Source organism: Adiantum capillus-veneris, chromosome 23, assembly GCF_014529385.1.
Source record: "Adiantum capillus-veneris isolate H3 chromosome 23, ASM1452938v2, whole genome shotgun sequence".
NCBI classification, from domain to species: Eukaryota; Viridiplantae; Streptophyta; class Polypodiopsida; order Polypodiales; family Pteridaceae; genus Adiantum; species Adiantum capillus-veneris.
In genome coordinates this window covers 12157685-12184485 of record NC_140953.1, presented here as the reverse complement: position 1 = coordinate 12184485, position 26801 = coordinate 12157685, and the positions used below count along the sequence as shown (strand labels likewise).

At 46.7% G+C, this 26801-nt stretch overlaps 1 protein-coding gene across 2 annotated transcripts in view; it reads right to left on the bottom strand.

The window, feature by feature from the left end:
• LOC147427423 (uncharacterized) overlaps window positions 1-26801 on the bottom strand; it is a 152948-nt gene that overhangs the window by 110409 nt on the left and 15738 nt on the right. Inside the window, exon 3 of one of the 2 annotated variants that reach the window (XM_086497699.1) lies at window positions 6410-6589. The exons of the other annotated variant lie outside the window; for it this stretch is intronic. The gene's annotated coding sequence lies outside the window, so the exon portion shown is untranslated. The remainder of the gene's footprint in view (window positions 1-6409; window positions 6590-26801) is intronic. 2 annotated transcript variants of the gene reach the window in all.

Here is a 26801-nt window from a genome sequence, read left to right as displayed (position 1 = left end):
GCCAAAAAGAAGTCAATGTCTGATCGTCCTTTACCACGGGAAGAGTGATACGAGAGTCCAGAGCCTCTCGTTTGGACAATCTTAAAATCAAGGTCTTCACTCCCCAGCCATCTCTTCATCGGGCGCCGTCTAAGATTCCAATCCCCTCCGATCAGGAGAGGAAGGCCCTTTTTGCCCAACCTACGAAGCTTCGAAGCTAACGCGCTTAAGACGTCTGCTCGTTCATCCACTAACTGCCTCTACGGGACATAAACATTTCCATAAATCCAACCATCCTTCATATTTAAAGGAAAGAGTTGAACAAACAAGGAGTTTACGTCCGACATTCCCAACTCAAAGGCTCTGAGTTCCTGGGAAACCAGGGTCACAAGTCCCCTGGCCCCTGGTTTATCAGACCCTGGCACTTGGAATGTCGAATACCCTGCCGTTCTAAGGGGCCATGCACCCTGAAATAGTCGAGTCTCTTGGAGACCCACCACATTCCAAGTCTTTTGTAACATTATGTACTCCAACTCCCCCCGCTTCGACCGGAGTCCATTAATGTTAAGCGTGGCAAAGATCGGCGATTTCAACACTTCCATTGCCGGCCTCAAACGGTTCCTATCTCTCCTAGCGAAAGGAAGCGAGATCTTAGCAAACCACCTAAGCCTACTCTCCGATTGGATGACCTGGAGGACATCTAGGGCTGCTTGTTTACTAGAAGTGAAAACATCAAAGCGGGTGCTCCCCGTCCGATTGTTAAGGAATCGATCCAAAAGCTCAATACTTGCAAACAGGGAGGTTGATCTTAGTGCGCGTCTCAAGGCCTTGCTGAATGACACTTCGGTGTGTTCATTAGCGCCCCAAATGCACAGCTTGCCAACCGTCCCTTCTGAAACACCCCTCCCAAGCCTGCCTCTCATCATTACCCGTTCCTCTCTAGCCGGTCTGCTTGGGGCGGCGACCGGGTCAATCTCGGGTATCGACAAGGATCTTAGCCTGTTGTTTTGAAGTTGATCGGCATTCATGACCTCAATGTACTTCCCTTGTTGAGTTCGTTCCATCTTGGTCTATGCCCCCGCCCTTCAGCTCCTCAGATGGTTGCCCTTCCGAGTTAACTGTGAGGCGTCCAGTCTCAACCATAGCTAGTGAGTTTTGCTGCCCCGCTACGCACTGGTTCATCCCGTCCTTCCCGGTTTCTGTGAGTTCGTGTTCACCGTAGCAGCGACCAACGGGGCCCCGCTCCCCATTTTCTGGGGTGCTGTCGCTTGCAGTACTCGGGGAAGCTCCCAGCGCCCGCCTCCCCGAGGGTACCTGGTAGCAGCCCTCTTCCACGTCAGCCCAAGTACCCTTAACTGGTGCTCTTCGATCGTTTATATAATATGGTTGTGAATTCATAGAAAATGCACGACTATACTTAATGAACAGGTTGTTCACCTTTAATTTGGAGGGGTCCGGGTTAGGTATGTCGTTCCCGGGGGATCGACAACCCACTTTCCGGACTATGGTTATCCTGCATGTAAGATTTCATGGTCACAACTGCCAACGTGTTGACGAATCAACTCCATCCTCTAAATTCGTGGATTCACATGAAGTATCGGTACAATCCGCACAACGTTTTGCTTCTCAATCGGTGGGCGAGACCGAGGGACAAGCGGGTCCTTGATCTGGGTGTGGTCCATAACGGTCCCGTGTTTAGCAAGACTTTAGAATCCACACCCTACTGTAACTCATCACGTAGTTGGTACACTTGCGGGTGGATCACCAAGCCCGAGGGTCCATGATTTTGGCTCGAAGTAGAGGGTGTTCCGTGAAATGGGATGGGTCAGGGGAACTCGGCGCCTCACCTCACCCGTCTCCCGTTTCACGGCACACCCACCCTTCCACAAGCGTTGATTGTTCCGTGGAGGGTGACATTGGCACCCCCCCGAGGGAGGGTGGATCGTGAAATGAAGTGGGTCAGGGGAACTCGTCGCCTCACCTCACCCGTCCCCCGTTTCACAACCCACTAGTCCGTCTCAGGACGTCACCGCCACCCCTTTAGTTTGGAGTTTACTCTCTCCGTGAGTCAAGGGGGGGACCAGCGGAAAGGTTACACAAGGAGCGCTTTCAACCCACCAACCTCAGCTGTATGAAACACCCATCCGCTGGTGGGTCGTGAAATGAAGTGGGTCAGGGGAACTCGTCGCCTCACCTCACCCGTCCCTCGTTTCACAGTCCACCAGTCTAGGTTCTGGTCTCAGGCCGTCACCGTCCCCCCTTCCACTGGGTAAGTGTTTCATACCGTTGGTGCGGAATTACGGCCAAAAGCCTCTCCCCCCAAGCGGTCCTCCAGGGATTGTGTCCCTCTTGGCTGCCACCGGTTGTGTCATGAGGTACATTCCTTCTCCCCTTGCATTCAAATATGAGAAGCCGAGCCTCTAAACCTAGGGGGGTTGGTTGGAAACCGACGGAAAGTATCTGGGCGTTCAGGGTGTTCCCCCCTTGAGTCCGCTCGACATCCTTGTATGATTTTTACAGAACTTTCCCTGGATAGGTCCGTTCGACATCCTCGGATGATTTTTACAGGGCTTTCCCTAGGTCCGACCATCCTTCTTGCCTTCCATATTCTCCCAGTCTCAACCCACCCCGATCTAGCTTTGCAGCTCATACTCGTCTTTAAGGCATTATGATCACTAATGTCCTCCCCCCTCCCCTTTGGGATTTTACTCCTACACACGGAGAGGGTTTTTCAACCGTACGTGGTCCCCCCATTGAGTTTTTGGGAAGCACTTAGTCGACGTCCAATCCCGCCACGTGGAGGCGGCTTCTGCTATGGAGAGACCTTTAAAGGTAGGGAACTAGATGTTCACCTTTGCCAGAACACTTATGAGCTCCTCCATGGCCTCTTGCTCCTGAGTCTGTTGCTCACTAGCTTGCTGTAACAAAATGGGGGAGAGCCTTACCGAAGAAGGTGACCTGGAGGATGTAGAACCGGTCGAAGAAATGGAGGTAGCCGTATGAGTAGGTATGGGTGATGGGGTTAATATGCTTCTACTAGGCACCAAGGGTTGACGTCGTCTGTGGTAGTACTTCAGAGGACTCAGTAGTGCACTTTGACGCTCCAATGACCTCCTTGTATGTGTCATGCAATAACCGCCAACCCCACCAAGCTTTGGGCAAGAAGACCTTCACTTGGGCAAGACAACCTTCACTTGGCTGAACATTGGTCTAGACTCTACTAGACCAGGGCGAGTGACTAGACCACTTGGCTTGGACCAGGACGAGGAAGGACTAGACCAGGACGAGGACTGGGTGGACCAGGGCGAGAGAGGACCAAACCAGCAAGGCGAGAGACTAGACCAACTAGATTAAGTTGTCAAGGGTGAAACTGGACCAGACCAACAGGCTCCACAGGCGAAGCGAAGAAACCAGCTACTCAACAGAGTGAGACTTCAGTTGAGGTCCCACCGTGATCGCCAAAATGAGAGCACCTGTAGCGCGGATAATGTGTCGTGCTCTCTACAGTGTGGGTGCCCCTCAGTGCAATGTGCGTGACAATCTCACTCAACAGATGGAAACTCACTCAAACAGAATGAAACACAGAAACAATGGATAACAACAGAACAACAGAGACACAAAAGTGGACCAGAACATGTGGACTCTACTATCTCAAAGAACCATGTACAGACTCTGGCGTGGCAGCACACTCAGCTCCAGCCCAGGACTCACAGGTACAAATGGGGGTGTCGAGGCTCAGGTGTGCACGGATGGTGAAGCAGTGCTCTGTGTAAGACCCACTATAGACGACTACGTACCAGATAATAGAACTGGCCCAAAACGACTACTCATATGTACAATCATCACCAACGGCTCATAAATGTCAGCCATGTGGTGACCTGGCCACTAGGTCCACTAGACCACCGTGGGTAGGTACCCTGCCACGTGTCACTCCCTAGACCAGAGGTCCGTCCAGAGAGTCCGTCCAGTGTGAACCAGACCTAGTGTAGCCAACTGTCCAACTGTCTGCCTTGTGAAGTGACACTGTAGCCCTGCTACAGTCATTTTGTCATTTCTATCATTGTCATCTTGTTACTCTGACTTTGTATCAGATCCACCACATTGTAACTTTTTGGTCTCATAGGTCACTTTGGCCTTTTGAAGACGTTAATATAACATTTCATTTCTCTCTCTCTCTCTCTCTCTCTCTCTCTCTCTCTCTCTCTCTCTCTCTCTCTCTCTCTCTCTCTCTCTCAGATGTCCTATCTCTTTTTACCTCACTGATCTCTCTTCTCCACAGGTGCCTTGTTCATGTGTAGCATTGGAGGTGTTCTAGATCGGAGTCGAGGTGCCCACCGGATCACGAGCCAGTTCTTGTCTTCGTTGCATCTTCCATTGCCACCTTTGACATCGTATCAGAGCCCTAGGTGTCACGACCACCTTAGATGCTTGAATTCGGTTGATCCGGTGCCGTTTTGGACTTGATCGAGAGAGCTTGTTTTCCTGGTTTTCTCCAAGTTTGGGACAAATTTGGGTATGTGGAAGCCTTGGATCCTCGTCTACGATTTCCCCATCTTTACCCTTGATTACCCCGACCTCTCCTCACCGAGGGGAACTCTATGGAGGCTATAGGATGTGTAGCAGTGCTAAATTGCTTTGGTTTTCCAAGATGGAGTCAGGTTGTTGGATCTAGAGAGGGAGCTATTCATTTCCAGCTTCTTTTCCAGAGAGAAGTGTTTGAACAGCAGTAGCATTTTCTTCAACACTTTTGGAGCAGGTTACTATAGCTGTGTTTTCTTCGAGGAGATGGATTGGCAGATTTGTTGTGCCTTTTGCAAATGCGGGTCTTTCTTGGAATTGTCGACGGAGCTACCTATCCGATGGGTAGCAAGTTGATGATTCGGTTGCAATTTTGTACCACATTGTGAGTTATGGATGATAGCGGGGGATTTCTTTCCTCTTTGAACCAGAGGATGTTCTTTGATTTTTCGGCTCTAATTAACCCTTGTTCATCCGGTATGCAGCAGTTCACGTGCATGTTCCAATGCATGTGTTGGAGTTGGCTTGGACAGACAGAGGGGGATACTTCTATCTCCAGCACTACTTGTTTCATCATCCGACTTTCCTGGATGAGGTTTAGAGGTGGAGGATGTGGTGTCAGACCCTTAGCCAACAATGACAACAGTTCAAGGAGGTTTTGTTGGAGTGTGGACTTCTCCTAACTCCATGTTCTCTCCTTCCCTGATCCTAGGACCAATTATTGGACAGGTTTGTAACCTAAAAGGGAGATGATCTACCAAAGAGCAATGAGTAGGTAATGGAGCTTAAAAGACCTTAGGGTTAGCTTCATTAAAGACCTCCTAAGGTTAGTGTTAAAAGTCCTTAGACCTAGGACCTTTAGGCACTTTAGACCTTAGGCAAGCTAGGCATGTGCTTGAGGTTCTTGCCGTGCTTGAGCTGACTAAGGTGCTTGTCGTGCTTCATGACTGAGGTGCTTGAGGTACTTCATGACTAAGGTGCTTGAGGTACTTGATGACCAAGGAGCTTGAGATGCTTGAAGTCAACATGTTGCCTACGAAGGAGGGGACGAGCCCCAAGAGTAGGGGATGAGAGAGAACACACTACTACTCACCCAAGGGACACCCTTCCCACAAGAGGTATATAGGACACATGTCAAGCCCCTACAAGGTTGCCCTCATACTGTGCCTAAAGCCTATAAGGAGGTCCAATGAGAATTTAAATTAATTAATTAATTATTCGAGCATATGGATGGCCTTTAAGGAGGTCCAATGAGAATTTAAATTAATTAATTAATTATTCAAGTCCTCTCTCTCAAAGGGAAAAGGAGGACACTTGTCCAAATGCTATCACTATTACTAATTATGACTAAAGCATGTGATTGGCTAAGCTTGGCAAGGTCCAATGAAGTGAAAGGATGAGCTAGCAGGAGGGGTCGACCAAGGCAAGTGGGGGGGTTGCTTTTGGGCGCACACACACACACACACACACACACACACACACACACACACACATTCTCTCATTGTGTTGAGCAAGAACTCCATCTCCTTCTTCAAGCTTGAGAAGTTGAGAACCTACACCAACACCTCTTGGCTATGGAATGCAAATCCAACCAAGAGTCGTGCTTCAAACAATGTTTACCATCTTCTTCATCTTCATTACTATGCTATGCTATGCTCTATGAGTAAGGATATGAGAGGAAACTACTTCTATCGTATGCTACATCTTCTTCCTCTTCCCTTCCCTCACTCCCTGCTAGCTCTCTCCACCTTTGAAGGTGTTTTGAGATCTTGGAATTAAGGCCGAGGACAAGTTAATGTTTTTGCAAGGTAATTACGGGCATAGCTTTGGTGCATGAAATTTACCATCTTCATTGCATCAACAAGGTCTCAAGGAACACAAAGCATGTATTGTATCAAACAGACATACTCACACGAATGAAATGAAATTCCATTAGTGTCAAGATTCCTTTATTCCCCCTCTGGGCGCTCGGTTGTGCTGCCTCAGCCATCATCCACAGTGCGCATGCCTGCATTTGCATTTGCCTCACCTTCCTGCTCTGTCTTCTCGTCATCTCCTCCTCCAATTGGCAAATGGACGTGGCCCTGCATATCTACCACCATAGCCAATTGACTTGTGCTTGCAAAGATGAGGTATCAATCTCTCTCTCTCTCTCTCTCTCTCTCTCTCTCTCTCTCTCTCTCTCTCCCTAGCCTCGTACACCAGATTCTGCCCAAGGCTCTTGTCCGTGCTCTAAGCAAAGAGAGCTTTGATGTGTGTGTGTGTGTGTGTGTGTGTGAGAGAGAGAGAGAGAGAGAGAGAAGAAGAAGAAGAAGAAGAAGAAGAGACTTTTAACCTACCAGATTTTGCCCAAGGCTCCTGTGCGTGCTCTAAGCAGAGAGAGCTTTGATGTGTGTGTGTGTGTGTGTGTGTGTGTGTGTGTGTGTGTGTGTGTGTGTGTGTGTGTGTGTGTGTGTGTGTGTGTGTGAGAGAGAGAGAGAGAGAGAGAGAGAGAGAGAGAGAGAGAGAGAGAGCCACACGTGGTTGCTGGCATGCAAATGGAGAGAGAGAGAGAGAGAGAGAGAGAGAGAGAGAGAGAGAGAGAGAGAGCCTTCAAGTCGCTGTTTGGAATTCCAGTGGGATAGCATCTTCAAATGATGCTCATTAATCTTTTCTTTTTGAAAATGTGTAGCACATACTTCATTGAAGAATCTATAATATAAAAGTCTTTTGGAGAAGGGACCGGCTCCAAGTAAATCTGGTCCTCAACTATTGTCAATTTCTCTAATTCTCTCTCTCTTTTGCAAGTATTGTTCATGCCAAGCTAACTAGGTATAATGTTCATTTTTCTACCTTTAAACAAGTACTCGCTTTACGCTCTTTAAGAATTCTCTCAAGGAAATGCTCACTGTTGTTACTTTAATTCCGCTACAATCAATATTAAAGCAAAGTAAATCCGTTACATTGGTATCAGAGCTATTGGTTTCTCTTTTCTTGCTTAAGAAGAGAGGTCCTTAAGTTGTCCATAAAAGGTTGGACCTGTTCATTACAAGAGGGTAAGTGAGACAAGGATTTATTATTGAGGTTGAAAAGAACTTAGTTCAATGTACACCCTTGGGAACTATAGACTTAATAATAGAGTCTTTCAGGGCTTGCCTTTGGCTTAACCATTATTGGGCTACTAGTAAGCTCAGCAGGAACCATAATCAATTGAGCACTATTAGACCCTCTCTACTACTCTTTAAATCAACAGTCTCTAAACCATGGGTGTGGCTGCCTGAGAGCTAATTTTCAAAAGTTAAGAAGAGTAGCAACTAAAGTTTTGAAGTTGCCAAAGCACAAAGTAGCATATATATAAATTTAGTTTAGCATGGCTAACAATAATAAAGAGAGTAGAATGAATATTGACAACTTTGATTTTGCACATGAAGGTGCTACTAATGATGCCCCCATGTATGTGAACTATCTTGTTACTAGGTTGCAACAAGCTATGGACAATCCTGCTTTGCAAGCCGAAGTTAACCAACAACTTCGCACTCATGGGATTCTCCAAACTCCCCAAGAACGTTGAGACTCCCAAAAGAAGACTCTCCGGTGAGAGAAGAGGATGAATCCTGTGAAAGAGAAAGAAGTGAATCTCCAAGTTTTTCGGAAGATGTGGCTCCGCAAAGACGGCAATCTCGACGATCCCCAACTCCTCCCAAGAGGAAAAGATCATTGTATAGTCCTCCTTGTAATTCTGAGAAGGAAGAGAGGAATCAAAAGAAGAAAAAGGCCAAAAAGAGGTCACCCCTTCTCCATCTTTATCATCTTCCTCCTCTTACGATGGAAGCAGTGGTTTTTCTCCTAGAGAATACAAGAGGAGAGGACATCACAAATCCTATGCTGCTTGGAAAAGGTCCTACAAGCTTAAGAAGTTCAAGGAGGGAGGAAAGAGCATCTCTTTTCTCTCCTATGATTGTATGGACAAAGTTTTGGCCTTCATCCAACAAATTGATACGGCCTTTGGCGATGTAAGGTGCAGCGGAATGAATGTTTGAACTTTGCTCAAGATGAGTGCTCGGAACTGTGCTCAAGGGTTCCTTTTACTTACGGAAGGGAGAGCCTTCCGTTCCTTTAGTGAGAGAGCGCAATGGACACAAACAAAGTGAATGGACACTGTGAATGGAAGTGCATGAGACTGAGAGATAGAGAAGAGAACACGACACCAGAGACGTTGTAAAAACCCTCCTTTTCCTGAGGCCCCACTCTCTATGGCGAGAGCGGTCTACTATTGATTGTACAAATCTCTACAATGCTTGGACTTGCCGACAATGTCGACGACGATGAGGACGACAACGAGACGGGTTGAAATTTGAAAACGCTAAGGGCTGAATCTGCAAATCTTTATCTGCTGAATTCTGAATCTATGTCGCTGACGATGTCAATGACGACGGTATGACGACGACACGCTGAGAACGCTGAAACGAACAAGGGGATAACATCTCCCAGCTACACGGACCGCCTACAGACACGCGTCGGACAAACCACCCGACCATAGCCACCAGCCGGCAGCTCCTCCGTGCTGGGGCCAACGTCCGAGGACGTAGACGTGCACCTGTAAGACCGAGCGTCCCATACCACCCGGCCTCACCTCCTCGAGCTAACCTCGCGCACTCCTAGCCTCACGGGCTAACCACTGGCACTCTATCAGTGGGGTCGATAACTATAAATGAGGCCTTGGCCTCCCTTTTATAATAATGGCCGGCCACACTGGCTGGGTTCGCACTACGTCCGCCCGGACATTGGACGCCCATCTCGACGGCATCTGGGCTAGATCCCCTCTCCTGTGAGAGCGGGACATAACATACTTCCCCCCTTAAGAACCATTGATGTCCTCATCAATGAAGTGGGGATATTGAGCCTTCAAAGATCTAACAGGTTCCCAAGTAGCAAACCTTTCAGATTGACCCTTCCATTTAATTAAGTACTCGTCATAAGCCTTTTGGCGCGAATGACGGGTACGATGATCTAAAACTGCTTCTGGTTCTCGAGGAATATACTCAATTTGCATATCTTGCCATATATTTTCCTCGATAGGCACAACAACGTTTGCTTCGCCCAATTTCACTTTAAGGCAGCTGACATGAAACACTGGATGTACATTAACATCCGAAGGAAGAGCCAGTTTGTAGGCAACTTGGCCAATTTTCTTTGTGATCAAAAACGGACCACAATATCTAGCCGAAAGCTTATAATGCTTTCCTATTCGCATAGTCTTGGAATCCTTGGGTATCTTCAGATAGACCCATTGTCCCACATCTAGAATCCTTGGAGACCTCTTTTGATTAGCATAAGTAGTGACTCGGTCACGAGCCGTTCTTATACTATCCTTATCCAATTCGAGCATTTCCTGCATTTCATACAAGAAATCACGAGCTTGGCGTTCCTTGACTTTCTCTAAGCCAATAGCAATCGGGGATTTAGGCTCAAATCCATACATCAGCGTGAATGGGCTAAATCCAGTAGCTGAATGCTTGCTACTATTATAGGCAAACTCTAACTGTGGAAGATACCTTTCCGAATCAAACTACCTGTGAGAGACATAGGCTCTCAACATGTCCTCTAACATCTGATTCATCCTCTCAGTTTGTCCGTCGGACTCAGGATGGTCAGAAAACAACATACTCAACTTCGTCTAAAGGTGCGCAAGACATCTCACTAAAATCAGCCAGTGAACTTAGTATCACGATCACTGACGATATCTTCTGGGAGACCATACAGCTTATAAAGCTGATCGACAAATAAAACCGCCAACTCATGGCTTTTTATTGTCGACTTCGTTGGTATAAACTTTGCCATTTTCGTGAGTCTATCGACCACAACCCAAATAGCGTCATTGCCTCGACTAGTATTTGGCAAACCAACGATGAAGTCCATGGAAATACTCTGCCACTTGGCATCTGGGATTTCCAATGGGTGTAGCAGACTAGCTTTCCTAAGGCGCTCTGCCTTATTGACATGACACTGAGCGCATCTCTTCACATAGCTCTCTATGTAAGAGCGCATCCTTGGCCAATAGAAATATCGCTTGACCAAAGCCAAAGTTCTCTGGATGCCTGGGTGCCCAACGCTAGGAACATCGTGGCATTCGCACAAAATCCTTTGTCGAATCTCATCAATTTCCGGCACGCAGACTTTACCATTTCTGAACAATAGTCCACCTCTAATGGAATATTGTCGCTGTCTCGTCTCTCCGGCACGACTCACTTGGGTCTCCGGACCACCCAAGCCTGTATACGAGTCATGCCACGCCTCGACCTCGTTCCATATCTTGCCAAAATAGCCATCGAAACGACATAGCCCTCGGAGAGAGAGATAGAAATCCGTCGAGATTTCAGCCATAGACAAGGCATTAACCTCAGGAATCCTGTTGAGCATATTGGCAACTTGATTGCTCGATCCTTTTCTATAACGGATCTCAAAGTCAAACTCTTGCATAAGCTCAACCCATCTAGCCTTCCTGCCTCTGAGATCACCCTGATCACAGATATAGCGCAAGGAGTGATGATCTGTCCATGCAACAAACGTAGAGCCATACAAGTAGTGCCGCCATTTCCTCAGGGCATGGACTACGACGTAAAGCTCCTTCTCATACGTTGGATAATGACTCTCAGCGTCAGAAAGCTTTTTACTTTCAAACACAACAGGACGTCCATCCTAGTATAATGCCGCACCAATAGCATAATCACTAGCATCCGTTTCAACCACAAACGGTTTGCTAGGATCCACAATGTGCAATATTGGCGCAATAGTCACCAAGTGCTTTAGTGTCCGAAATCTCTCGTCGAGCTCATTCCAGACAACAGGGGGATTACCTTTACGATAAGGACCCGAAGTCTTCGGCCCTTTCACCCCTCCTTTTAAAAGTTGCGTAAGCGGAGCAGCAACTTTTGAGTAATCCTTGATAAACTTGCGAAAGAATCCAATAGAGCCTAAAAAGGACTTTACTTGGCGTACATTCTTCATAATGGGCCAATTTCGCACTTTATCCAATTTTTCAGGGTCAACGCGAATTCCATCGCGAGTAATGATATGACCCAAGTACAGAGGCTCTTTCTTAAAGAATTCACACTTAGAGCCTTAGCATAAAGCTTCTAAGTTCTCAGTACTTCGAGAACAGTGCGTATATGCACTAGGTGCTCAGGCAAACTTCGGCTGTAGATCAAGATATCATCGAGAAATACAACAACGAAGTTGCCTAAAAATGGTCTCAGCAGATCATTCATCATCTGCTGGAACGCAGCTGGAGCATTGGTCAAACCAAAAGGCAAGACCAAAAACTCGTAGTGACCATAACGCGTATGGAAGCCAGTCTTGGGAATATCTTCCAGTTTTATCCGTATCTAATGATAGCCTGATCGCAGGTCTATCTTGGTAAATACAACGCTTCATGGAGCCGATCTATCAGATCGTCCATGCGAAGGAGCGGATACTTGTTCTTAACAGTGAGTTTATTCAACCCCTTGTAATCCACGCAGAAGCGCATAGTGTTATCCTTCTTTCGAGAAAGTAGCATTGGCGCTCCCCATGGGGATTTGCTAGGCCGAACAAAACCCCTGTCGAGATAATCCTTCAGCTGTCGTTGAATCTCGTCCTCCTCGGTTTTACTAAACCGATAGGGTTGCTTTGAGAAGGACTGACTACCAGCCACCAACTCAATGCCATGATCTATTCCTCTCGAAGGCGGCAAGCCAGGAGGTAGATCATCAGGAAAAACATCCTTGAAACCAATCATGATTTCTCGGATAAGGTTAGATTCGTCGGAATCCCAAAGTTCAATAGAAGAACATGAAACATTTTTACGAAATTCAGTGACAGAAGTACCAAGCACTAATGAATCAAACCAAGCAGATGGTACTTATTGATAAAAGTCAACATCAGAAGACTTTATTTCTTTATACATTTCCAAAGCAGTAACCATTGGTATTGCAAATTTATTATTTACAAACTTCTGATTACAAAGCGACACATATACATGAGGCATGTTCTGCTTAACAAAAACAAGAGAGTGATGTACATAGTCTATATACAATGAGTCTTGTTTATCATAAAACCATGGAATTCCTAAAATGACATCTGCTCTGTCCAGGCGCATGATGTGGAAATCCAGGTTCTCTTTGTAATCAGCCAGCTCGAGCGACAAGTCTGGAACCATCGATTCCATACATCCGTATCCACGCCACGAGCCATCTTCACGCGATACTCATGGTCACTGTCCCGCGTCCGCCCGCCGCAGGCTCAGTTTCTGCACCAATTTTGCATCCACAAAATTGTGTGAGCTTCCATTATCAAGGAGTACAGTCACGTCGTGACCGTTGATCTTCCCGAGGAAACGGAGAAGATCGTGCTTATCAAACACTTTGGTGCTAAAAGCACAATTAGTGCATGAACTGTGCGCTAAATGATGGATTTCAACTCGAACAACATCAGAGTTACCTGAGATCTCGTGGATTTGAACCAAAGGACGGCCTTGCGGTTTCTGCGTCTTGTTCTTCTTGGGGCAATCCTTGATTTGGTGACCCGTCTGGCCACATCCGAAGCAAGCCCCTTTCTTCACTGCATCAGCAACCGAAGCATTTCTGGCTTTCTAAAGTCGGGAACTGAGCCCCTGTACGACCCCTTTTAGAGAGGCCAAGCGAAGGTTTGTCTGAACATTCGCATTTTCTAGAGCGGTAACACGCTGGTCGAAACTCTAGAAAGTGCTTGTAATCCATGTGTAGAGAGCATGCGTAAATGGAATTTGGATGTTACCCGGCGCGTCGTCACGCTGCACATCTGAGCTGGAGAAATCCATGGCGAAGTGCGTAAAAAACGAGAAATTTCACGCGAAACCGAGCCTTTTCTGTACTTTTCGGTCGCGAAAAGGTGAAGTTTGAAGAGCTCTACGCGTCAGCGTGAGCATCTGAACGCGAGCAGGTGATGGCGGGAGCGCGGGAGCGCAAAGCGCGAGCAGGTGAGAGAGAGGAACCGCGAGAGAGAAGCGGAAGACTTGAGAAAATGAGTTCTCTGTAAACTTTGAAGTCTCTGTAAGTGACTTTTTTAATGAAGTACAGGTTTCAAACATATTTTTTAAAAAAGGTCCAAATTTAAAAGGGCTTGGCCATAACTTAAAATAAGGGTGTCCCCCCCTTTTTTTAAAAATCCAGCGCTAGCTGAACCAACAGCGTAAATAAAAAACCAGCGAAGAAGCAAATTGAACGCCAGGCAGGTGATGCATGGAAGGAGAGAGGGGAAAAATCCAGGCGTGTGCCCGCTTGTGCAAACCACGCAAGAAAATAACACGCTGGCGTTTTCTCTCTCTTCCTACGCTTTCTCCCTCTGCTTACGATTTCTCTCTCTATCTTCTTTTGCAACGCAAGACCTCAGGACTGCACACAGAGAGCAGCCTTCTCTCTTTGCTCCGCCCTTTGCTCCACATTGGAGACATTCGAGAAGGAGAATCAAGCAACCCTCTCTCTCTTCCTACGATTTCACTCTCTCTCTCTCTCTCTCTCTCTCTCTCTCTCTCTCTCTCTCTCTCCTTCGCACAGAGAACATTACAGAGAGTTTTAACTGTATGCTGATTTTTTTAACTAAAATCAGCAATTCAATAAGAAATTCACTAATTTTGTCAAAAATCAGTAAATTTAATAAAAAACTTACACTTCCCAACTTTTCCGCCCGCTAAATTGTTGAAATTTATCAAATATCAGCAAAACACACATTAAATTTCACCTGCAACCATGCTCATGAGAAGAAAACAATTCATTAAACATTTATATCATCAAAGATGGCATCAAATGGTAATAATCCGACTCTAACCACGCTGTAGGTGTGCACACAGTCCTTCGTGCAGCCAAGCCGGCTCTGATACCATGAAACGAACAAGGGGATAGGATCTCCCGGCTACACGGACCGCCTACACACGTGTCAGACAAACCACCCGACCATAGCCACCATCCGGCAGCTCCCCCGTGCTGGGGCCAGCGTCCGAGGACATAGGCGTACACCTGTAAGACCAAGCGTCCCATACCACCCGGCCTCACCTCCTCGAGGTGACCTCACGCACTCCTAGCCTCACGGGCTAACCACTGGCACTCTGCCAATGGGGTCGATAATTGTAAATGAGGCCTTGGCCTCCCTTTTATAATAATGGCCGGCCACACTGGCCGGGTTCGCACTACGTCCGCCCGGACACTAGACGCCCATCCCAACGGCATCTGGGCTAGATCCCCTCTCCTGTGAGCGGGACATAACAAACGCAGATGCTGAAATCTGCGTTTTCCGGGCTGAATCTGCAAACTTCGATGGATCCCACCGTGCGGGGAGGAACTGTTGCGGGAAGGTGAGATCTGCCAGGTTCGGGACTTGTACTGCGAGTGCTAAAGGCTGAAAACTGAAAACGCTGGTCCTATGGCTGATTCTGTCGAGATGATCTGCAAAAATGCTAAGGTTGATCTGCAAACCAAAAACGCTAGGGCTGAAAACTGACCGTGCGGGGAAATTTGCTAACGCTAGGAAATCTGCTGTGTTGCTATGGGAATCTGCTAACGCAAGGGCTGATCTGCTGTCTACTATCGCCGGGAATCTGCAAGTGCAAAAATGTTGGCTGATCTGGTGCAAAAACGCTAGGCCTTCTGATGAGAGAAAACGCCAGAGTTGTCGCGGGGTCGGTCTTGCTGAGAAGTTGCCTGTTGAGCAAGGTGCTCCTGCTGCCTTTTCTGCTAGAAAGTGCTAGCTCTGGTTTGCTTATATACAAACTTAGCAAAATTGCCCTACCTACTTTCCAACAAAAGTCACTTAAAAATAATAAGTGAAAAATGTCAAAAATAGGGAAAATAGGTCTATGCAGTGTAAAAATGCTACTGATGGGATCTGACTTGAATTTGATGGTCATGCTGTGTGCAACCAGAGGATATGCATCTAATCTAAGTGTCTGGACATGGACGGTCTGCGAACAAACTCACAAAAGTGCCAGATCACTTCCTATTCTAGATTGACTTGACTGAACTGAACCCTGATCATGCTGTAGCTTGTCCACGGACACATAGGGTTGGATGTGTCACGTGACAGGAGAGGAGGGCTTTACGGAGTCCTCCAAGCTACGTCACGTAGCTATGCATTTCCAAAAGTCTACCCGACAATGATGGGCTAGTCTACGAAGTAATGGTGAAGCTCCCAAGACATAAAAAACTCTACTAGTTTCCCTAATGAAACAATTTCTTGCAAGCGACGCCAAAAACAAACTGCTTACCGAATGGCGAAGTTTGAAGCTAACTCCCAAAGAGTCTATCCACAAGTATGTGGACAAGTTTTGGGATTTACATCTCAAAGCTACTGTCTACCAAAAGATAGACTTCGCCGAACAAAAGCAACAATTTTGTGCGGGACTACCTGAAGATATGGCCGAGTATGTCAACTCTCAAAGGCCTAGGACCATCACCTATGGCTGCTTCACAAATCAGTTTCCAACAAGGGGCTAAAAGGAATTTTAAGTCCATAAAAATTAAAGACCGAAATAAACCTAGAGGGAAGAACAATGCTCAAAACTCTTCCCAAGGCAATTCTAGCAACAACAACAACAATAAGACCAAGGAGAAAGGAGTTTACAAAGGTAAAAATAAACTCTCTCCTCGAGTTAGAAGCTTTTCGCAAAGACCATAGGGTAAAAGGGCCAATTACGAGACACGCCCTTTTCAAGACCTATCCTTACCCCAATACAAAGGACAGTTGGTGCACCAGTAGACATACAAGCCGGTACGGAAAAGTGGTTATCTCATACGCTCACAGAGAGTTGTGGTCCGTCAGATCGTGAGATCAAGCCCTCTCGTCGAATTGTACTTGTTTTTCCCCCAAGTGTGTCCGCCTTTCGGCTCTCTGTTTTGTTGAACTGATTGTCGAAATTGTGTCACGCAAGTGACGGGATCTCCATCGTACGACGACGCGCTTCTTTTGCATGATGCCTACCTCATGAGCTCCCAAATGAACTACTCCATGCCTCAAACGACAGAGCATAGACTCTGATTGAGCCGGCCTGATCTGAGTGTCCTTAATATGGGACATTTACCCTAAATGTTTCAAGTGTGGGGAGCAAGGACATGGCTATCGTTCTTGCCCCAAAAGAAATGCACGCAATGAGACTCCTAGAGCTTCCATGGTTGAAGCTCCAAAAGAGAATACTCATTGCAAAGGATCATCCCTTTCCTATGCTTGGGGAAAGTTGAAGGAGCATGATGCCTTTATTTTTTTTTACCCTGGCTCTACTCACAACGTCATATCAACGGAGTTGGCCACTAAGCTAGGCATACAAGCTTTCGAGATGGGAGATATTGTGACTGTCGATGGAGCTTTCAAGGGACAAGAAGCCTCTGTTACTCCCTTGATTGGGAAATTGAGGCTTCATGTCCAAAGCTACGTCGACAAAGAGGACTTTTTCATCTCCCCTCTCTAGCATGAGGATGTTATCCAAGGGCACCATGGTTCAACCGCATGGCTGCCAATATGAAATTTTCTGAAAGAAGAATTTATTTCACCTACAGGGAAAAGAATACGTACATAGATGCTAATGAGTCAGTCATCCCTTTTGGTTTGACAAATGCTCCCACCACATTCAACCTTCTAATGGAGAATATTTTTAGACCCCCCCGCAAGTTTACTGGAGTGTTCTTTGATGATATCATCATCTACTCCAATTCTCTCGAGGAACATAAGCAACATCTCCTAGTAATCTTTCAAGCTTTGAGGGAGAATAAACTTTTCATTAATCAAAGAAGAGTGAATTTTTCCTTCAAGAGATACAATATTTAGGTCACATTATCTCTAAAGATGGTATCCGTATTGATCCAACAAAGTTGGAGGTAATAAAAGGATGGCCTAACCCAAGGAATCTACATGAGCTACGAAGCTTTATTGGTGTGTGCATACTATAGACGCTTCATAGAAAAATTCTCTCAAATAGCAAGACCACTACATAACTTAACAAAGAAGAATGTTAAGTATACATGGATTGCAAAAGAGCAAAATGCTTTTGACAAGCTCATAGAAAAGTTTACCTCTCAACCTATGCTTACACTGCCGGATCTCTCAAACATAGTCACAGGGAATGGCCGTTTTCAGGTCTCCGTTCCCCGTTCCCATTCCAAGTTCCCGTTCCGAATCCCCGTTCCGTGTTTCAAACGTGAGTACCCGTAACAGGGAATGGCATTTTGTTCGGCGTTCCCGTTCCACGTTCCCGTTCCGGTTTCCCGTTCCTGGTAACTATGCTCTCAAAACCATTTGAGGTCCAATGTGATGCTTGTGGAGATGGACTTGGAGCAGTTTTGCTTCAAGAAGGACATGCCATAGCATACGAAATTCAAAGACTCAATTTTGATGAGCGAGTGTTGGGCATACACGAAAAGAAGCTACTAGCTCTTCTACATGTCCTGGACACATGGAAGCATTATCTTTTGAGGACTCCATTCATCCTACGAATGGATCACCAAAGTCTTAAGTACTTCATGACGCAAACCAAGCTTTCCGACAAACAAATGAGGTGGGAAAATTTTCTTTCGCGGTTTAATTTTCATATTCCTCATATTGCTAGCAAGAACAATCAAGTAGCCGATGCACTATCACAACGACCGATAGTAAATGCAGTGTCTACAGCAACTTACAATGATCTATCTTCTATGATAGATGAGTATGCTACTCACCCTCATTTTAAGGATATAATGTTAGCCCTTGCCTTAGGGAAGAAAGAAGAACCATTCACCTTGCAGGATGGTTATCTTTTCCATGGCAATAGGCTATCTGTTACTAACTCTCTTCATGAGAAAGTAATGTATGAATCCCATGCTCCTCCCTATGCGGGGCATAGAGGGATTCAACCTACTCTTCGAGGAGTAGAGACATATTTCTATTGGTCTATCATGAAATTAGACATACAAGAGTATGTTTCAAAATGTGTGGTATGCCAAAAGACCAAGTATGATAGAGGGAGAAAACCTGGATTACTCCAATCATTGCCAATTCCTAATTCGCCATGGGAGAGTATATCCATGGATTTTATCTTTGGATTACCCAAGTCTATCCATGGGAATACGGGAATATGGACAATAGTTGACACGTTTAGCATACAAGGACATTTTATACTTGTCAAAAAGACTATTAAGGCATATCAAATGGCAACCCTCTTCATATCACAGATTTTCAAACACCATGGCTTGCCAACATCCATAGTGTCAGATAGAGATCCTCGAATGACCAATAATTTCTAGAAGGGTCTCTTTGAGAATCTAGGTATAAGACTAAATTTCTCTTCAACGTATCACCCACAAACGGATGGCCAAAGTAAGACAGCTAACCTTACGATTCTAGATCTACACAAGACCTATATCACGGAAGTAGATCAACGCTCACAATGGGAGAACTACCTATCTCTTGTAGAGTATGCGTACAATAACATTGTCCATAGTACTACACGATAGGCACCCTTCGAAATCATTGAGGGAAGACCCAAAAGTCCCTTGCTACTTAAGGTACATGGGAAGATCTTCGTTGTCGATGAGTATAGCCGAGATCTACAAGAATATTTTTTTATCAAAAGATTAAGGAGGCTATATCCATCTCACAACAAAGGTAAAAAGCTGCTGCTAACAAGCACAAAAGTGCCTTAACTTTCAAGGAAAATGATTGGGTCCTACTCATATTTCCTAAGGCTCGATCGAGGCAAACGATGGTAAAATCCCTACGGGCCACCAAAAGTATTATGCTAAGCTAGCAAAAAGATACTATGGTCCTTTTCAAATCTTAAAACCAATCAACGAGATGGCCTATCAACTAAAGCTGCCCAATCATTGGCTCATACACAATGTGTCACGTGACACATCCAACCCTATGTGTCCGTGGACAAGCTACAGCATGACCAGGGTTCAATCAGTCAAGTCAATCTAGAATAGGAAGTGATCTGGCACTTCTGTGAGTCTGTTCGTAGACCGTGCATGACCAGTCACTTAAATTAGATGCATATCCTCCGATTGCACACAGCATGATCATCAACATTCCCATCAGAATCCATCAGGGGAATTTTCTAGTGCATTAAACCTATTTTTGACATTTTTCACTTATTATTTTAAGTGACTTTTATTGGGAACTAGGTAGGGCAATTTTGCTAAGATAATATATAAGCAACCTAGCACTAGCACTATCTGGCAGAAGAAGAAGGAGAGCATCAGGCACTCAAGTGCAACAGGCCTCTGGAGAACCTTCTCAGCAAGACGACCCCCCCCCCCCCCCCTCAACCTAGCGTTTTTGGACAGCCTCAACCAGCGTTTTTGTTCAGCGTTTTCCAGCCCACAAACCAGCGTTTTTCCACTGCAATAACCAGCGTTTTGGGACAGCCATGAACCTGCGTTTTGCACAGCCATTAGCGTTTTCTGTCAACAGCATTAGGGCGATTTCAGCAGCCCAGACCAGCGTTTTTGCATTGCCAAACCTGCGTTTTCAGCAAGGCAAATTCAGCAGTACAACAGAGTTTGACGGGAGCAGAATCCAGCCATAATCAGCATCGAAGCATCCAGTTTTCAGCCATAGTCCCGTCCTTGTCGTCCACACCGTCAACATCGACATAGCCATTAGATTTGCATCAGCCTCATTGTATCAGATTGTGCAATCAATAGTAGACCACTCTCGCCATCGAGAGTGGGGCCCTCGGAGGAGGGTTGCACAACATCTCTGGTGTCATATTCTCTTCTCTATCTCTCAATCTCATGCACGTCCATTCATAGTGTCCATTCACTTTGTTGTGTCCATTGCACTCTCTCATTAAAAACGGAAGGCTCTCCCTTCCATAAGTAAAAGGAACCTTGAGCACAGTTCGGAGCACTCATCTTGAGCAAAGAGAGAACCAATGATTGAGGATCCGCCTGAGATCGAGGATCATGAAGAGGTGCTCCAACCTGAATCCATCCTTCGACATGAAGACAAAGTACTAAGACAAGGTAGGATTATTCGACGGTATCTTATTCACTTAAAAAATTATCCTTTTGAAGATGCTAGATGGATGCAGGGAACACAGCTTAAGGATAGTATGAACCTTGTTAACGCTTACAATGCTACACTAGAGTATAAATATTTTTTTTCAATGAACAATGTTTTTGTCTTGTAAGACTAGTTCTCTTTTTATTGTGCACAAATTTAAGTAGTATGCATGCTTAGAATCTTGTTTGTGATGACGACGTCTCCCAAACACCAAGTAGAATTTGTCACTCTACTTTGAGAGTATGGTATGGATTAAAGAGCAGACATGCTTGCGACAGCTAAGTCTCCCAAGTACCAAATGGACTAGTCATCCATTCTGGAATGATGTCGTAGGGTAAAAAGGGATCCTCTACCTCTTTAAGGCTTGACCAAAAGAAATATCTTTCCAGTGCGAAGGTCGAAGGGAGAATACCCCGGTGACCTCCATAAGGCGAAGCATGTGCTTCATCGATGATTTTCTTCCTCAATGGCACCGCCAAGCAAATTGCTTGGTGGTGGTAGAGGTAACCATCCCAAATGAAATAGGGATACTCATTCTCTCCGGTCTGTAATTTGCTCCAAATGGAGGAGAAGTCTGGGTCGTTCGGATACAAATCCGGGATTGATTCCAGTTCCTAGTGATACACATAAGTAATTGCATTCACCCTAGGCCGTCTAGATAGTGCGTCCGCAGCCAAGTTCTTACTCCCAGCCGTATGAAGGGATCTCGAAGTGAAACATGGACAAAAAGTTGGCCCATCTCATCTGTTTCTCTAATAGTTTCCGTTGCGTAAGGAAATACTCGAACTTTGATGATCGCTTTTGATCACAAAATCCACTCCTAGAAGATAATGCTTCCAGGTAGACAACGCGTAAATCACGGCCATAAGTTTCTTCTTGTAGATAGAGACATGCAATTTTGCATCCTAAGTTGTCTACTTTCATAAGCCATTGCATGGGCTTCTTGCCGTGTTTTCTTTGAAATTTGAAGTGTAATTTCTAGTCACAAGCATATTCGTGAAGTTTCTCTGTGTTGTAAAGTTGAAGTAAATTTTGTCAAGTAAAGAATCGGGTGAAACCTAAAGTCTATCGCCCTACGGGCCGTTTCATGGTTCCATCACTAGGAAAGAATCACTTTTTCCTTATAGAGTGAGCCTTGGTTGGTTTGCGGTGAAGACACAAAGCACACGAACTCAGAATTACACTATGGCTCACAGAGAGAATGAAACCAGGAAAGAGAGTTCCTCTTCACAGGGCAAACAGGCTGTTTCTCCTCCAATGTTCGAGCGTGGCGAGAGTTCACGGCCACCCCTGTCATACCTTTTGTTGATTTGAATGCTCCACAAGGTCAAGGGTTTATGACTAGGCAACTAGAAGAGGATGCATCAGGACATAGTTGGTTGCTATTGTGAATATGTTTTCTCGGTTGGTGCAGAATCCTAGGTTTATGAAATTTTTGCAAGCGCCACCAATGTCACAGCAAACAAGGTAACTTCCGCATGCAAGAGAGTTTGTTGAGGCTCAAGCCCAGGTCCCTTGTGCGTCTCAGCAAGGCAGGGAGCACTCGCATGTTGCAGAGTCAATTGGGGCTCCAAGAAAAATTCCTTCTGTCCACGAACAGGTGGTTAGGACGCCTGTTCCACAGGCTTTACCAGTTCAACTAGACACCTTTTAGCGTCCAAATGTTGCATTAAATGGACAGGGACTTTGGCAAAGACCCAGACCCAGCCTCCTAAGGCTGGCCAGATACAATAGCAGACAGAGACAGAGGAAGCTCAGGCAGGTTCCTCCTCCAAGCCTCGTTCCCAGGCACAGGAGGGATGGCAACAGGTCCGTGGCTGGCCAGATACAATAGCAGACAGAGACAGAGGAAGCTCAGGCAGGTTCCTCCTCCAAGCCTCGTTCCCAGGCACAGGAGGGATGGCAACAGGTCCGTGGTTGTCGTCGCCAGGGACCACCACACCAGTTTGGCCCTCCTAGTGGTCGTCCTACACTAGGCCAGCAACAGTGGGTTTTCGTTTTGACCCCTTACAACAGGACGAGGCCATAGTTCCACCCTCCACCTAAGCTTCACCACAGACAGCCTCTCCTCCCTCCGTGCCACCCATCGCCCCGCCCCCCCGCCTCCATCTCCCCCCCCCCCCCCCCCCCCCCCCCCCATAGGTCTCTTGGCAACGCTTTTGCCACCATCCGCCTGGCGAGGGAGAAGCAGACATTCCTGCGGACCCCCCTTCTGGTACACACGTCACCCTTTGTCGTAGTCCCTCGAGAATTGACGAGTTTCGACCTCCGTCGCCGGTGGGACTTCTTCGCGACTTCGCACAATTCCTTGGCGACCCTTCACCAGACTTTGAGGCGGCTTGCTTTAGAGTCCACGAACTATTTCTTGCAGCTAGAGGGATAGAGGCCTTGGACACGGCGGTTGGTTTCTCGTTTCCTCTGTGTGGTAGGGACCAGTCTAAGTGGACTCTAGACTCCGTGATGGACTGGCTTCAGGCTCACGCTCTCGAGTTCTCTCATCCACGAGAGACTTGGGGGTTACAGATTTGGTATAGACTCTGTGGCCGTTGGCCAAGTTTTCGGAGACACCTTCGGACACATCAGAATGTAGACACAATGTGGTACACTTTTTTGCTGACATGTAGAGCCCAGCATGGTATGTATATGTACATGAGGACTCCTGGACAGAGGAGGTAGCCCGACAGACAGCATGCTCTTCTTGGTCTTGGGTTGGACAGTCTTTACAGTCACACCTATCTTGGAGTCGCTCGGATGCGGATTACTTCCCATCCAAGGCAACCTCAACGATAGCGAGGTTCGCTGTTGTTGCAGCATCAATTTTCTCTCACTGACTCCATGAGGATTTTGTCTCATGGAATCTGCAAGGAATAGGAGGGCCCCAGTTTCAGTGCCAGAGGGGTCGGTTGCGTCAGGAGTTTCAACGATGCCTTGTGGGTGGTGAGATTGATATTCTTATGCTTCAGGAGCATCATCTCTGTGAGAGCCGCATTAGACGATGTAGTCAGATTTTGCGTGGTCGCTATGAGACGTTTTGGTCGGCTGCATTTGAACCTCGTGGTATCCAGGGAGAGGTATGTGTGACTATTGCAGACTCATGGCAGCAGGCCATTGTGGGCAGAGGTATTATTGTGCCAAGCAGGGCTCAATGGATTACTATGCAGGTTCAGGGTTGCCTCATGGGCTTCCTAAACATATATGCACCCAATGTGGCAAATGTACGAGCAGTGTTTTGGACTCATATTGTAGAGCCTTTGCCGCATGCAAAGCAGTGGTGTGTTGGGGGAGACTTCAACATGTTGGAGGACCCCTCTGACACAATTGGAGGCAGCCATGCTATTGTGCACGGGGCCAAGTTGGCAACTTGGGAGCGTCTATGTATGACCTTGAGAGTTTCTGATGTTTGGTGGCATTTAGGCTTTGTGAGGCCCCCAAACAGCTTGTCCTTCTCTCACTTTGACCGCAGAGTAGGAGTTAATCTATCTCGGATAGATCGCTTCTACGCCAATGACCACATTTGTGACATGGGTAGATCCGTTTGCATTCTGGCAGGGACTACGACCATGCGCCAGTCATTCTCAATGTGACAGACAAACACACGAGGGGGAGCATGATGCTACGCATCTCTGAGAGGATCTTGCTAGATCCAGAGCTTAGACAGCGTTCGGTCGCACTTTGGACAGAGAGCTTGGACACGAAGGACACCCCTGTTGGTAAAGTGGCCTCTGGACTAGCTGAGCATAGTAGCTTCTTCTTCCATGACTCTGCAGCTCGCTTGGCTGTAGCGAGGGAGGAGGAGAAGCATCTCCGACGGGGCATTGTTTCCTTGCAGAGGATGCAGGAGCATCATCCACACAGTCCTTGGCTAGAGGAGCAGATGCAGCAGGCTCGACAAGAGCTGGCAAGCATTGAGGCGTGGTGTCATGAGTTTGTCTTCCATCAGCAGGCATCTTAATGGACCCAAGTGGGTGACAAACTTACGGGGAGTTCTTTGAGACGGTGGGACACTGCCATGCGCACACCAATGTCAGCCAGCTGAGGAGACCCGATGGGTCAGTTCTTCAGAGCTAGAGGATATGCGTGTCGTTGCTACTGCCTTTTACCATTATTTGCTCTCAGCTGAGCCTCCGTTAGAGCGTCAGGTTGCATGCAGAGAGCAGGTTTGGGCACAAATACCTTGCCTTATTACTGAGAAGATGCGTCAGAGACTAGAGCTTCCCCTCCAACCACTACAAGAGAGCATTATACATGGGACCAGACACGTTTTGTCAAAGAGCGTAGTATCCTTGGCAATATCTTCACTTTTTGGGAGGCGTTTGCCCTCGCGCGTCTTCGAGGAGAGGATATGGTGATACTCCTCGATTTTGAGAAGGCTTACAAAAGATCTTCTTCGAGGGCACTCTACACAGGATGGTTTCTCAGATGCTTGGATTAGAGGTGTGTTAGCTCCCACAAGTGTGCCCACAGACAGGTGGGAAGAGGGGAACGATTCATGCTCACACATTCGGTCAGACAGGGTTGCACTCTAGCCCCCTTCCTCTTTCTGTTCTATGTTGAGACGATGAACAGATTTTTGACTTCACAGTAGATTGGCTTCGTGGTTTAGAGCTCCCTATTCGGGGAGACGAGCTACTTGAAGCTAAGTTTGCCGACAACTCAGCCTTGTACCTAGAGGGCCAGAAGGCCAATCTACACAGGTGTGAGCAAGCTCTTGAGGTGTTTTGTTGTGCATCAGGAGGACTGATCAACTGGAGGAAGACAGTAGCTTTCTGGGTTGGCAGTGCTCCTATGCCTGATTGGTCGCCATGTGAGGGTTTCAGATGGACCCCCCCCAAGGACTTCAATTCGTTATCTCGGTCGTCAGGTTGGCCTTGACTTGTCCCCTAAGCAGCAGGCTGCTCCCATCCTCTTGTCCTTTAGGAGGAAGTTGTTGCATTGGAGCTCGGCATGACTCTCTTTGGCAAGCAGAGTTGTAAGGGACAACCAGGTGCTGTTGGGTCCTATGTGGTACATCACGTCTTGCTGGATCTTCTCAAACTCCTGTATCAGCCAGCTAGAGAGGCTGATAAGGAACTTTCTTTCGTCAAGGTGCGACACACATTTAGGCCGGGGCCAAAGTAGCCTGCAGGTTATCACCTTACTATGTTCTCAAGGGGGGTTGGGGATCATCGACCTAGCACAGCAAAGTAGAGCCCTTCTTCGGAAGTTTATGACCAGAGGACTGCTTCCAGGGGAGGAGCCCTGGAAGGAGTTGTTGCTTCACCAGCTTTGAGCACAAGTTCCTCATACATGAGGCCCTTGGAGCCCTTCCATCAGGTGGAGAGATGCGCACAGTTGGTCTGAGCAAGAGGCTGGAGAATCGGTTTGCTGCAAGCCTGCTTAGGTCTTGGGAGCAGTTGAGGAGTGGCCTGGAGCAACATCAGCCCACTTGCATGGAGGAGCGCTTGATACAGCCCCTTGTTTGGAACCCCATGGTTAGCACTCAGAGAGGCCGCCTAGTTGGTGGTAGGCCTCATGTTTCTTGGGGTCCCATGGAAGAGGGTCCGGCCTGCACTCTCGATGACTGGCTTCAGTTTTTAGGTTTGACTGAGGAGGCTCAGAGAATCCAGCTACGAGGCATGAGGGGAACGCAGAGCATGTGCCAGGATATTACAGAGGCTTTACCAACTGATTGGCTCACCCCTCTAGAGACCGCAGCAGAATTTCTGCATCTGCATCGGAGATCATATTTCATTCATAATTCTCTGTATCATGTCGTTTGACTAGTACATGTGAGGCTTGAATCACTAGTTCCGCATGATAAAGCCCGTGTAAAATCAGTTCACGTCCATCTTTGAACAAATTGGTAGTATGTCCTCAAAAGCTAATTGCGGGATCATACTGAAATAACCAATGCTGACCAAGAATCATGTCGTAGTAAGACAAAGGCATAACTTCAAAATCCACTTGATCTACATAATCTTGAATACCAAACTGCAACTGTCGAACTGTCTGATCACAAGTCAAAATTGATCCATCTCCTAATTCCACATCATATAAGTAAGATGTCTTCTAAGTTGGCAAACCAAGCTGTTGAACTATCTAAGTGCTGACAAAATTATTAGAACATCCGCTGTCCACCAAAACATTGATGGAACGACCGTTGAGAGTTCCAAGAAGATTCAATGCTTGCTTTGAGAGAGGCTCCAAAACCGAAGAATTGCACTAACCATGCTTCATGAGAATAGTCGTATCCTCTGAGACATGAATTGTATTGCAACTGATTTTCCTTTATCTTGAGCAGATGC